At 37.3% G+C, this 12,381-nt stretch overlaps 1 protein-coding gene across 4 annotated transcripts in view; it reads left to right on the top strand.

The window, feature by feature from the left end:
* LOC309513302 (uncharacterized protein C1orf21 homolog) overlaps positions 1 to 12,381 on the top strand; it is a 34,550-nt gene that overhangs the window by 2,235 nt on the left and 19,934 nt on the right. Inside the window, exon 1 of one of the 4 annotated variants that reach the window (XM_082189065.1) lies at positions 6,583 to 6,901. The exons of 1 other annotated variant lie outside the window; for it this stretch is intronic. The gene's annotated coding sequence lies outside the window, so the exon portion shown is untranslated. Of the gene's footprint in view, positions 1 to 6,582; positions 6,902 to 6,929; positions 6,952 to 8,345; positions 8,596 to 12,381 lie in introns of those variants that run through there. 2 more of the 4 variants (XM_082189066.1, XM_082189064.1) reach the window with 2 other exon arrangements.

The following is a 12,381-nucleotide window of genomic DNA, read 5'->3' as shown; positions in this document are numbered from 1 at the left end:
TTCTCCACCACCAAAGCTCCCATCTCCCTCTCTGTCTGTTTTATTCAGTTTCTCCCGCTCGGTTCACAGGACCTGAGAAAAGCGACCCAATTAGCCCATGGGGTTATGATGCAATATCAGGGTGACATCACTCAGAGAGGAGGTTTCCATAGCTACCAGAGGTCTATGTGGGAGGTTCCATCCTGTTGCAGTGTTAGAGCTTTATGTGGTGTGTTCTGATGACCAAGGATGTTGCATGTGTGCATATTTGTGAATTACAACTTTTGGTTTTAGTATGTTGACAGGACAACCTGATCTAACTCTTGTACAGTGTGGGATGGCTTGGTGGTTATGTGTTTAAAGGAAAAATTTTACTCACCCTCGTGTCCTTCCAAACCATGACATTCTGTCTTATGTGGAACACAACACAAATGGAGATATTAAGCAAAATGTTCTTGCTTTTTTCCATGTGAAAGTGAAATTATATAAATGGTCCATATGAGTCATTCTGCATGTTCCATGTTTTCTAAAGCTATGTGATTTGTTTTGTATGAGAAACGGTTAACTTGATTCCCTTCTTAATTAACTCAGTTCCTTTCTGCCGTAGATTTCAAGAATATTTTTCATTTGTTTGCATTGTTTATATAAAGTATTTTGTAAACAATACAAAAAAACGAAACAATCTGTCTTATAGTTGGTAACCAAAAGCTTTGAACACCAGGTTGGTGGTGTTTATTATTAATAATAATAATAATAATAATAATAAAAATAATTATAATATGATTATTATTATTATTATTATAAAAAAATATTAAATACTATTAATAATTAATATTTGTATAACTGTACCTTATAGTTTTAATCTGTTTTCATCTGATATAATAGATTTTGCTAAATGTATTAATATATATATATATATATATATATATATATATATATATATATATATATATATATATATATATATATAATATGTATATGTGTGTGTGTGTGTGTGTGTGTGTATATATATATATATATATATATATATATATATTAAAATAAATTAAATTATATTTAAATACTAAAAATTATATAACCAACATACATGTTTCACATTCATTTTGTGAGAAGAAAGCATCCCTACAACTTCTCAAAGTAAACAGCAGTGTTTTGCTGTAGCATGACATAAAAAGTAAGTGTCATTTTAACATCAGGGTAAACCAGAGGGTTTAGGGTTTCAGGTAGGCCTACATTAGGTTTATTTAAAGGAGTCATGAACTGGATTGTTTTATTATTTTATAATGTTGCCTGGGGTGCCCTTATAATGTTAGTATGATTTTTACATCAAAAATGGTCATAATTTATAAATAAAAGCCATTTTTCCAAGCCTGATTTCAGCCTCAGATTTGAACGCTCTGTTTTAAGGGGCGTGTCTGCTGTGAGACTGCAGTGCAAACGCCCACTGCTGTGATTGGCTGACATGCTTGCATATGAAATAGCTAATAGTATTACATGAACTCTGTCGAAAACTTTTACTATTACAGCTATCGAGATTAACAAATCGTGAAAAGTATCGTTTAAAGCATTATATTTAAATCTATTCCATCACATGAAAGGTTGCAGCATGATGAGCACTGACTTGAGCAGATGACAGACAGTCTGTTGATCGCGTGAATAAAGATCTTATCATTGCAACGCAATTTTTGTAAAATGTTTAGCACAGACACCTAAGCCAGTGGGAAGGGTTGTAGGAACCGCGTCATTAAAATGAATTTAATCCACTGGTCCCTGATAGCTTGGTCCGTTCTTGGGAGAGAAAAAACATTTCCATGTTGATTCTGGCAGTCAACAACAGAGCAACTCACGTGTGCACCACGTTTCTGCATCTTTCACGGTCGAGTGCGTACTTCGAATCAGAATTCATGGCGGCGCTCGACTGAATATCGTAGACAGTATATAAACTGGACACAGCGACCCCATTGGATTCAACGGAGACAAGTGAAGTCAAATAGAAGCACTAACTTCCTGATGGTCGAGCGTACTGCGCAGACTCAAACTGAGCTTGACGACGTAGATGTGACGTGAGCAACCCGTCTATCTACTAGTAGCTGTGCCGAAAGAAATCTGAATCATTCCCTTCCGAAACTTGCAGAGACGGAGAGTGTGAGTAGGAGGTGTCCATGAGCTAGGAGCAGCAGAAATTTTTGCCAAGTATTCTGATTAATTACTTTGTCATTTTGCCTCCACGTCCCCCCGATTGCGCGTGAGCTTCTCCTCCTGTCCATACGGTAATCTCTCTACTGTGCGACAGAGAGTCGTGTGGTTATGACGCAATCGTTAGCCTATTTTTACAAAAACTGCTGCTACGGGGCCATAACGTAAGATACAAGGTAATGGAGCCTTTTATACATTTTCGTGTTTCTTTAGAAATAAATAATGGGCAAATGGAGTCTTTAAACGCCTCAGATGTAAAGTTATTCGCTGTCAAAGTGACGCCAAAATGAATGGGAGTCAATGGGATGCTAACAGCAGGTGATGGTCCGCTAGCCAATGGCGGCGCCCGGGGAAACTTCAAAATAATATGAAACCCTGCCCCCCTGCTGAATATGAGGGGGAGAGGGTCAGGGCGGGCTTCCTGCAGCATAGGTCTGCGGTGTCCAAATATGGTATATCCTGCGCCGACTTGACGAAATTAACATCACGTATTTGAGTGCGCGTGCACGTGGGCTGGTTGACGAACCCAGGGGTAAACAAACGCTTCACTTTTAAATATCGGCTTCCCGGCCAGTGTATAATCGTTAGGCAATCATAACATACATTTTTTCTCGTGGAAAAGTGAAAATTACAGGTCATGACTCCTTTAACAACATAAATGAATTAATCAAATGTAAAAATTAAAACTTTTTAGCCTAGTCTTCATTGTATGAATTAAATAGACACTGATTCTTATTAAAGCTACAAAAGTTATTTAGTCAAGAGCAGTGATTGATTTTTATTGTCTTTTGTTGTTTGAGCACACAGACAGAAGCAGGTTTATGATGCTGTCACTTTAAAAGCTGCACCCAATATTGTCACGCAATCACTTTCTTTCTCAACTGTTTACTCCACGCAAGACATAACAGACTGTTTACATGAACACTCACCAAGACAACATTTTGACAATTTTGTGTGTATTTTGGCCACATAAAGTTGTAATCGAAACCCCCGTTGCAAATCAGGTTTATTGGCAACATTTATAGACTTTCAGCTGTTGAACAAATCAAACAAAAGTAATTGAAATAGCTCAACACAACAAATGTTTCAAGTGGTTTCCCCAAGTTCAACTTAAAATGCAACTTTTAATGACTTCTGCTGTTCTGCAGTCTCAAAATTATTCAAACTATTGCCCCTGAATAGAATCTCTCACAACATCACAAATCTCCAAAACCGGTGTTGTCTTAAGCACACCTGATGCGACTAATCAAGGGCTTCATTAGTTGCACCAGGTGTGCTTGCCTTGAACTGGCTAGGTTTGTTGAGTGTCACGTTTCACTGCATGTTGGAAATATGGCTAAGTCAAAAAAATGGTCCAAAAAGTTAAGACAAGATATCATCGCCCTTCACAAACAAGGAGCTGGATGCAAAAAGTTAAAGCAACAGTGGTTACACTACCTGGACGGGGCAGAAAAAGGAAGCTATCAACGGCTACAACCAGATTTCTGAGAAGGCAGGTTCAGAAAAACCCTCGAGTGACTGCAAAAGACCTGTAGCAAGACTTGGTGGCAACAGGCACTGAGGTTTCAGCTTGCACTGTAAGGCGCGTACTAAACTATAGATTTTCCGATACCCTTTTTCCCTTCCTGATACCGATTCCCATACCTGGGTTCAGGGTATCGGCCGATAACGAGAGTACTGATCCGATACCTGGGTGTGTATCTGTATACAGCTGTATATAATACTAGCCCTGGATGAATTGATAGAATTATTTTATGGTGTGCTTCAGACTTATCCCTTAATAAAACATGAACAAAAACATACAGTGAGTGAACTAGAGTATTTGTATTATCCAACATACATTTGACAGTAATATATGATTTATTTTTCTATATGAAAAATAACTTCAAATGCAGCCACATATCTAACACTGTAAACTGAAAAGACCACCTGGCATTTGAGAACTGCTGGTCTGCACAGAAGATAGCCCTGTCTAGGCTCTCCCCGGTACGGGTTTTGTCGAGCCATTCGTTAGTCGTTAGTCTTCGGCTGACAATTCAGAGGGAAGGGGTGTTTCATTACTGATTCAACGGCCAGAAATGGAATATTCAAGCTTTTTCTACCTCGGAAACAAAAACGAAAAATCAAGCTGAAAACTGTTTTTCGTAAAAAAAGATTTAATAATTAAAAAACGAAAAAGGAACTGTTTTCTAATTTTTCTACTTTAAATATTAAAGTAGGATTTCCATAAACACATTTGAGATGGAGATTTTTTTTTTTTCCCTCCTATTCCTAAATGATAGACAGGAAACCGCTCGATTCCCGAGCGGGAATTTTGAAAAAAATTCAAAAATGAATTTCAAAAATCCATTGGCCCCCTCCGTATTGGAAATAGTTTTTTACTAGTGATTCTTTTGACATAAATAGTTGGGGTTTTTTTTGGTAAAATATGTCAAGGTTGTGACACATACTTGCTAGCGTGTTTTCATTTCTTCTTCGCTGCTCTTAACAGTGGTTACTTGTTGCAACACAGCATTTTCTGTGGTATCTGTGGCCTTTCCGATACTAGTATCGGAATAAGCCTATATTAAACTCATGCCATGCCAGAACTCCAAGACGTACACCACTACTGAAAAGTGCTCAAAATCATATAAATAAGCCACAGAAGTTTTGGAATTCTGTTCAATGGATCGGATGGATTCAAAATGTCAACTTTTAGGCCCCATGGATCAGCAGTATGTTTGGAGGAAGAAGAATGAAGCATATGCTGAAAAGAACATTCTCTCTACAGTTAAGCATGGTGGTGCTCGGTGATGCTCTGGGGCTGCTTTGCATCCTCTGGCACTGGAAACCAGCAGCATGTGCAAGGCAAGATGGATTCATTGTATCAGGAAATCCTAGGAGACAATATCATGCCGTCAGTGAGGAAGCTGAAGCTTGGGCGTCATTGGACCTTCCAACAGGACAATGATCCCAAGCATACCTCAAATTCCACCAAGGCTTGGTTGCAGAAGTCATCCTGGAAGATTCTACAGTGGCCATCACAGTCACCTGACTTGAACCCCAAAGAAAATCTCTGGTGGGGTTTGAAGGCGGTGGTTGCAGCACGCAAACCCAAGAATATTACCAAACTGGAGGCCATTTCTCATGAGGAATGGGCTAAGATTCCTCAGAAACGCTGCCAGAAGCTGGTGTCTGGTTAAACATCTTGTTTGCAGAAGGTCATAAGAGCAAAAGGGTGTTCTACTAAGTACTAAAGATGCTTGCCATGAAAGGGTTGAATAATTTTGAGACTGCAGAAGTCATTAAAAGTTGCATTTTCAGTTGAATTTGGGGAAACCACATTTGTTGTTGAACTATTTCAATTACTTTTGTTTGATTCGTTCATTGCAAACAGCTGGACGTCTGTAACTTTAGCCAATAAACCTGGTTTGCAATGGGGGTTGAATATTTTTGATTCTAACTGAAAGCCGCGGAAAATAAGTAAAATCGGGGTTACGAGCAGTCCTGTGCACTTGAGGCGGCCCTACTTCACTTAATTGTGCCTAATAACATTAAGCATGTCACATACTGTATGTAATAGTCGTGTTTTGTAATCTTTTGAAGTATTAAAATCATTCAGTTATCATAAGCCATTGCAATATGCATATCACGATTATTATACATTGCTATATTGCTATATTTCAATAATTTAAATATATCGTTCAGCCGTAATTATAATATATAACCCTAACCCTACACTTTTCGTACTGTACATTTATACTGAAGTTATATCATTTAAAATGGTTAATGTTATCTGATGTAGTGTTGTCCCCCCCCATTTTAACATTGGTAATTTATAGGTTATTGCCCATAACATTTTGTTCCGTGGGGTAGAGTTCAGGCTGAAAGCTGCGTGTGACTAACAATTGCTCGCTGTTCTGATATGACACAGATCAAACATCCTCCTCTGCTATTGTCAAACATGGACGTCCTCTCCGTCCCTGCATCAGGGCACCGATGTCTGGTGTACGTGCCGAGACGAATGAACGCTCATTTGAATGTTTAAATAACAGTGCAGTCTACTACCGGTGTCATTTAGATGGAAGCATGACATTTTTAAAGCTTATTCAAATTTTGCTGCATTAGTAAACATTTTATAAAGGGATGTAAATTAGTTTTGCACAGTGGGAGGGATTTTCATTTGGAGACTTTAAAGAGCTGATTAGAAAGCTGTGTGTATACTTACAAGAAACGGGCAGACCAATTATGCAGCAGCAGGCAACAGAATTGGTATATAATAGATGGTTTTCTAATTTCAAATGAATATTTATAGGAAGAATTAGGAGACGCTTGTCAGCATTATAGAGATGGATACGGAAAAATTAGAGACCTGACCCTGGAGTATATTTCCATGAAGCTGTAGCTGTTTGCTTGTTTGCTGGAGGAGAAATGGTATTCATTAGTAAATATTATAGAAAGGAAAAATACAAAGATGTGTTGTTTTGAAGATGCTGATATATTAGATATATGATTCATTTGACTGTCATATGAGAGGTGTGTGTTGTTTATGAGTCATTTCTTTGGTTCTTTTCTGACAGTAGTGACACAAAGCTTTAGACACACGCGCATTATAGAGGTGACAGGCACAAATCAGTTGCTGAGGGGTGAAGTCAGTGTTTGAGTCAGTCAGATACAGGCGGTGTTCGGACAGCCCTGAGTGGTACTGTGTGACAGTGGATGGACAGATTGACTCGGACTTCTGCAAGTAAGATTTCCACTCCGTCTTTGCTGCACACTGTGACTTATTCATGAAATGTGAGTAGAATGGGTTTTTGTGTGAATGTATGTGACACCATTCTTCAGTAAATTGTCTCATTTCAACTCAATGGGACGGTTTAAGAATGGATTTATGAACAATTTCTGCGACGTGTATTTTTAGTGAGTTGCCTACACAAATCGAAATTATTGATAGCTTGATTTCCCTTGAAAGTTGGGGGTAGTGTTTGGAAAACCTGTATGGAAACATTCATTAGTTCTGCTTTCTAAGGAAAATTACTTTCCTGGGTGTATTTCAGAGTTATTATCATTAACCAAAACTATTAAAAACATTTTGTTAAAGTCCCCATGTGGTGAAAATCAAGTTTTTAATGTTGTTTATATGTCTATGTGGTGTTTTTAATATGCCTAAGACAAACCATGTGCAAATTCAACACCATTGCTGAGTATTTTCTCCTTAACTGCAGTGAACCAAAAATCACTGAATCACTGGTCTCAAAAACACGGTTTGAAATCGCTGGTGTTTCTGACGTCACAAACTACCTTTTAACCAAACATGTCAACGTGTGATCGTCAACGAGTGGATCTCTGAGCTGGTGCGAGTGAGTGGAGGCGGGGCTAATTTTGCATTTTCAAAGAACCACGTATACTGAATGAGGCAAGGGTGTATAGTTACATTCAAGCTATTTTAAGGAAAAAAACTTTTAAATATGTCATTTTGTTGATCAAAGATGAGTTTTAAATGATATAATTATTGACTACATGGGGACTTTAATTGAAATAAAGTTGAAATACATATTTAAAAAAAATGCTGTTCTTTTTATCTTTCAGTTCTTTTCAACTTTCAAAAAATATTAAGAGCCCAACGATTTTCAGTATTGATAATAATAAGAATTAAGAAATGTTTCTTGACCAGCAAATCAGCATATTAGAATGATTTCTGAAGGATCGTGTGACACTGAAGACTGGAGTATTGATGCTGAAAATTCAGCTTTGCCATCACAGGAATAAATTACATTTTCAAATATATTAAAATATAGAAAGTAGTTGTTTTAAATTGTAATAATATTTCACAATATTACTGTTTTACTGTATTTTTAATCAAATAAAGGCCCAGTTGTTGAGCTTAAGAGACTTCTTTCAAAAACATTAAAAACCAAAAGCATCGCTATTCAGCTGGTTAATCAAAGGATAACAATTAATTATTAATAATTATGGTGTAGATAATTGTTTTGAGGTAGTTGGGGTTTTCTTACATTTTTGGCTGTTTGTCCACAATTGCTGTTTTGCAGTTTAAGTGGTCTGCTGGGTGGAAAACTTGAGAACCACTGCTTTTAACTGACGTTCTGGGCATGAACAGTTACAAACTGTCACCTTGACCATCTTTGATAGCTTTTATCTTCCCATCTGTTTTTCTGTTTCTGCTTCCTCTTACTTGAACTCTCTGTCTCTCCCTCGGTTGGTCGTCCCCCTCTCTTCTCATGGCTGGAGAGTTCCCTTTTTAAACAGTAGCTCTATTATTTTTACATCTCTCCACTCCAAACCACCACTCACCCTGCTTAACAAAAGAGAAAGAGGCTTTAGTCTTAAGATAATCTTGACAGCACTGAGACGTTTTCACTGTGTGTCTCCTCTCAGCAGGCTGTTTAAAGTGGGACAGAGTTGATGCTACAGCCGTTGCGGGTGAGTAAATGTTATGGTGGGGGGGGACTGCTGTCCTGCCCGGTCGGTCACAGGCGGAGATGAATGAATGGGGTCTCCTCTGGTTCCTCAGAGAAGGGGTTTGGTGTTCGTGTTGTCCCGTCTCAGCTGATCTTTAAAGGACTTGTTTAGTCCTTCCCATGATTCTTGTTCTCTCTTGATCAGCCTGTTTTTCAGGGTGAGCAGTGGCTCAGACAGCTCTCAGCCCTGAGGCCCGTTGGAGGGTGTGTACTTGTGTGGTTGTGTGTGTGTGTGTGTGTGTGTGTGTGTGTGTGTTAGGGGTGTTATGCTATCTTGCTTGACTTCATCTTTAATGCTGTTGCATAGAAAGTAGGTTATTCATTTGTCTTCACACATTTTCATGCAATTTTTCATAAAAATGTCTAAAATATGGACGTAATCTACAATAGAAACACATTTATTTAATACATTCTTGGCACATTTAACAGCAGCCATTACTCTAGTCCTCAGTGTCACATGATCCTTCAGAAATCATTCTAATATTTATTGGTGCTTAAGAAACATTTCATATTATCAATGTTGAAAACTGTTGTGCTGCTTAATATTTTTTGTGGAAACGGTAATACTTTTTTTTCAGGAGTCTTTGAATAGAATGTTCAAAACAATAGCATTTATTTAAAATATGCATTTTTTTGTAACAATGTTAAAGTCTTTACTGTCACTTTTGATCAATGTTCAAGTTAGTTAAAAAACACTACATGTCTTATTAAATCTCAATATGAATATCTGTTTTTCACACTGTACATTAAAATAGCCTATTGTGATGCCTATACTTTGTTTGTAGCATTTAAAACAATTAATTTTATTTTTAGTGTTTTATTTTAATTTAGACAAAATAGTATAGATTTTAATATTAGGCATTTATAAGTTATCAGCTGTAACGTGAAAATCATCATTGGCCTATTTATTATCAGGCAGAATCTTAATATCAGTGCGTCCTATATGTGTATCAAAAAGTAATTTGACTGAATAATTCTCCCATTCTCTTAAACCCTTGGCATGGAAATGCTTTCTTTTTTTTTCTTTTTTTTTTTTGTGTGTGTCTTGGAAGCATGGCTTTTGTTTGCATCTGATTAGAGTTAAAGTGTGTTTTAGTCATTAGGCAGGTTTAAGTCATGTTCTATTGACACTCACATGACCTGTATAGCAACGCACGTAGCTGGGCATTGATCTTGGTACATGTAAATGCACGGCTTAAAAGTTACAGAACACAGATGTCAAAGTTCTGTCTGCGTAAGAGAAAGTGAACCTGACATAAGTGCCCAGATGGCTTCTTGTTTATGTTTCAGTCGTAAGATGTGTGAACAGTCTCTCTCAACCTCTGTTAGGGAACACAAGGGTGAATTAATTTTTATTTTTGCTCATTTGTCACCACAATATTCAAAATGATAATTTATGCACAACTAGCATCACCAAACATGAAAGCAAAAATGACTGTTTTCAAACAGGTCTGCCATTGACTGAAAGAAAAAGATTTAGAATTGGATGGCACCATGCTACTCATACTCTACCTATAATAATAATAATGAGTAATATGCTACACTCTTAAAAATAAAGGAATTTACACAGCAATGCTAATAAAGAACCATTTTCGCTTCTCTAAAGAACCTTTCAGTGAACAGTTTTTTTTTTTTCTGTGTAGAACACATTTTTTTGTGGAATGGAAAGTTTCCATGGATGCTAGTAACATGCTAATCCGAAATTCAGCCTCTGTCTTTTTTGTGTAACCATGCTTTCTTAATGCTTCTCTGCATTTATTTGAAGGCAAAAATGTATTTAAACCTGATAAAAACTGTTAAACTGAGCTGAGGAGACTATACTCTTATCGGTAATTGTCAAATTAGCCAAATATATTTTATCAGCATCTATGCAAGTGACAGAGCATATGTAGAACTTCACAAATGAAGGTCGTTCCAATACTGAGCAACTTGAAAGGGTAACACTCTTTTCAGACCCGAGGTGCAAATCTAAACGCTTCCTCATCAAAAACCCCTACTGTGGGTGATTATACTTTCACAGGCTTTTATGGAATGGCGTATCAACACTCTGCAGCCTTGATGGGTAGATCTTGTTTACTCAAGACTCGCAGCAGAGTGGTTGGGCTTATGGGTGCGCACATACACACACGCGTTTGCACACTTTTCTCTCGTCTGTACACCTGGTGCTTTGTCCTGTGCCCCGTGCTGCTAAAGGCAGAGCTAAACACTGCCCCTCCTGACAACTTCAAACGAGGAAGAGAGTAGGAGGAGGAGTAGCCGGCTCTTTTGATCTTTCACTCTCCTGTTTTGTCTTCTCTCAATTTGTCTCCCTCATTTCTGAGTCACTGATTCTGAAGGTGTTTTTATATGGAAAGGCTGCAAAACATAGAGTGCTGTGATGTATTTTTGTAAGCCAACACGGAGGTTAGCATCACTCTGATTACATCAACAAAAAGACAACAGAATAAGGTCTGTGACCAACAAAAGTTTATAATTCATACACGTTTTGTTCATCATGATAATCTTCACAAATTTACACAACTTTTATGAATTTTGATGCCGTATTACAATCGGCAGAAGTAAAAGGCTAAACATAGGCTATAGACCAACTACACCAGTTGCATGACTTTAATGTAACCACCATTAAGCTTCTGACAGCTCTTTAATTAGAAAATATTTTATCTGAAAGTTTGAGTTTGAATAGTATGCAAGAGTGATTATAAACTCAATGAGGATGAAAAAAGTGAATAGTTGTGAATGAGTTTACCTGTTCAGCATGGTGATGTTTAATTCCCAGACAACCTTTTAGTGTCCCATTTAGCCTCTTGTTAGCGACCACCTTTTTCAAGTCAAGTAAAAGGTTTAATAAAATCAAAGGGGGGAAATTGCTGATGTAGAATAACATGTTGTAGAATAAAATGTGGGTTTGTTACCCACAGACATTATTTCAGGCATTTAACCAAATCATATTAAAAGAACCCATTGACTTCAGGACGATGGAACGGTAAAGCTAACTTGTTTCTGGGTTTTGGCCTACTCTAACAGTGATAGTTGATTCGGTTCAGGGGCCATAAAGTTGAATCCTCTCAGCGAAGAGGGGATTGATTCAGTTGACTAAAAAGACTCGTTCAGATTTGTTTACTCGTTCATTTGGTGATTATACAGTAGGTGCAGTGGTGGATGGTGACAAGTGACGCAAGTATCTTTTTGAGTTTTATGAGTGATTCTTTAAATTATTCACTCAACAACAGATTAATTGAGTTGTTCACAACCAAAACCCCATAACAGCACTAATTTAAATAGCTGCATGCAGCAACTACGGTATGGAAGTAGAATAATGTCAAATGTTTTTGAAATAAAAAGCCTGTTGAATTGCACTACTTGAAAAAAAATAGGCATTGCATTAACCATGCTTGCATTTTAATGCATTGTATTTTTAGTGCTTACATTTTTATGGGCTGAAATTCAACATGGTTGAATATTTAAGCTGTGAATATTTCAATTAAAAACATTTCAAACACCTTTTCATTATTAAAAATTCAATAATCCATATTCACCTTTCATATTTCACTTCCTAAATATTCAATCTGTTTAAAAATACAACCAATAATATTCAACAGGCAATTTTCGGTCCATTTTATTTCGCTTTGCAAATTCGCTTCCACAAATTCAGTGGTTCAAATTCGACAGTAAATTCAACATTGACGTCCAGGAACTGCAGGAAAAGCAGTAGATTGCCGAGCATACTCTCCATCTGCTGTTAGTCTAC

This window comes from Leuciscus leuciscus, assembly GCF_965113295.1.
Source record: "Leuciscus leuciscus genome assembly, chromosome: 13".
Taxonomy (NCBI): Eukaryota; Metazoa; Chordata; class Actinopteri; order Cypriniformes; family Leuciscidae; genus Leuciscus; species Leuciscus leuciscus.
The sequence above is the reverse complement of the archived record's forward strand: the minus strand, read 5'-3'. Positions and strand labels throughout refer to the sequence as shown.